Source organism: Acipenser ruthenus, chromosome 31 (assembly GCF_902713425.1).
Source record: "Acipenser ruthenus chromosome 31, fAciRut3.2 maternal haplotype, whole genome shotgun sequence".
NCBI classification, from domain to species: Eukaryota; Metazoa; Chordata; class Actinopteri; order Acipenseriformes; family Acipenseridae; genus Acipenser; species Acipenser ruthenus.
The window spans coordinates 2,262,361-2,264,902 of NC_081219.1; positions in this window are offsets into that span (position 1 = coordinate 2,262,361).

The following is a 2,542-nucleotide window of genomic DNA, read 5'->3' on the forward strand; positions in this document are numbered from 1 at the left end:
CAGCTCTGGTATAGAGAGCTCAGCAATTACCTACCCAATGGGCTGGTATATCCCATATATAATGTCGTTGGTGGTCATCTTGTCTTTTATGGAACCAGGGTTACAGTAACGTTTTGTGTGTGTGTGTGTGTGTGTGTGTGGTGGGGGGAGGGGTTACTGCCAGTTGAATTTGAGTGTGGGGTGTGTATATGCTGCAACCGAGTTTTCAGCAGCGCATTAAAACAATCAACCTACTGTAAATAACATCAAACATGTTGTTGATTCTTCACAGCCACCTTTGTCTGGATTGTTGGGCACAGTTTTGTGCACTGGGGGAAGCAACGTGCCAGGAGAACACTCGGGCTGGACCTGCAGCTGCCAAGCACCTCTGTCCGCTGGTTTGGATGGAGGGGACTGAGATGGCACCTATTTAAAAAAAAAAAAAAAAAATTGTTTATGGTTTAATTTTCAATTCCCCTGTTTCTGAACCAGATATCCTGGTGATCCATGCTGGAGGCAATGATTTAGGAAAACTGAAAAGCGTGGAATTAATTCAAAGAATGAAAAAAGATTTAACTAATTTGCATGAGCTCTTTCCAAAAATAAAAATGATTTTCTCGTGCACCACCCAGAGATAGGTAAAAGCATCTCCAAAAATAAACAAAGCACGTAACTGGGTGAACAATGTAATTTCTGATTTTGTACGGGGTTTAGGGGGTATTCAATACCGCATCCTGAAATTAAATATGATCAGGTTGGGCTTTTTAGGGGGATGGTGTCCATATGAGTGACACAGGTAACAATATATTCTTAAAAAACCTCCAGCATGGAATTAAACCACACCTCCTGTAAATATGTTATCCTTTCCTTCCCATAACCACCCTTACACTTTTGTTTTAATTTTATTGCATTATTTTATATGTTTAAATAAGTTTTTTTTTTAAATATGTCTTTGTTATTAATTTAGAAATGTAAACGGGCTTAAGTATTAATTTATTATATTTTGTGATATATGATATATGCTGCATGATATCTTTATATATGATACATGTGATAGTTTTCAAATTATAAAGGTCATGAATTAAGTTGTGGTACAATAAGTATGCTTAAACTGAGCTCTAGCTGCTGTACAACATCAAAATAATAATAACAAAGTCAACTCTAGAATTCTTGAAGACGATAACACTTCTGGAATGGTTGTAATGGTTGTAAAAAGCAAAAGGAACACACACCACACACACACACACACACTACTAAAGCAAGGGTGCCAATACATTTTTCATTAACAAATATTTTAAATTACTTATTAATTATGTCTATGGTAGTTGTTCAACTACCACAAATTGTGTGAACTACAACATGTGACATGACATTTTATTTTTCCTAATATATCACGGATAGGGACTTATTGTGAAAGTGAGGATTACAGATTTTCATGGAGGGAGAGCTATCCAAACTGTAATACGCAAGTGTGTTGCGAGTACGTGTCTATCATGCAACGCAGCCACCATGTTAACTGTTAAAGAGGCCCATAATAAATCATGTAATTGCTCTAAAGCACATTATGTGCAGTAAGCCAGTCGTTCTGTACGTTCTTCTATTATTCTGTATACATTAAGAGTTTACGGCTTTAGTCCAAAATGATTAACTTGTTTTCAGGCGTGACGTATTTTCCGGCATGTGTTTGACATGTGTCAAGGGTGTTAACCTTGCTTCTGATTGTCAGTTTCATTCCAGTCGCGACGAAAAAAAAATAGTTCTATTTCAGAGACGTGAAACGTTCTTGAAGCAATGTCGCTCACTGCTGGTGTGTATTCTCCCATTTGACTGCAGTGACTTTTGAATTATTCACTCACATCCAGTGTGGATGCAGCTTTACTCTCATCAACCAGTATCGAGAGGAAACCGTACTTCCTTGCGCCAGTAGTGACCACAATGAGCATCACACTGACAGTTTTCAGAGATGGAAGTAAACGTTTGTCAAGGGGTGATTTTAAGTACACACGAATATAAATTATAGTAAATTATACTATCAAATACGTTTTTAAAACATTTAAATTTTGCTAAAAACACATTGCATATTCAAATACAGCAATCGATCTCCTGACGATTAAATTACATAAAATTAAAAATACATTATATGTAACACTTATATTCACAATGACTTCGATAAACGTTACATTTTGATATTTATATTTTATATGTCAAAATGACAAATGTCACAGTTTTTAAACAAAAAACACTGTTTGCAGTACCTCTCGCTTCTTAAAAAAAAACAGTGGCGTCCTGAAAGCTTCACAGAGACACCAATGAACCTCCCCTTTTAATTTTGAATTTCACGCATACGCAAAAATGCAAGAGGCGACTTATTTTCCAGGCGACTTATTTTCTGTGACATCGGCACATTTTTTGTGGGGACTCGAGCACTGATATTGTAAAATTTTCATGTTTAAGAAGTAGTACTAAGGCGTTGAATTCTCAAAATGGTTGTTTTATTTGAAAGTGCAGAGAATTCCTGATAAACTGAACAGACAAGTGCTGCAACAAAGCAATTGTCCAGGTC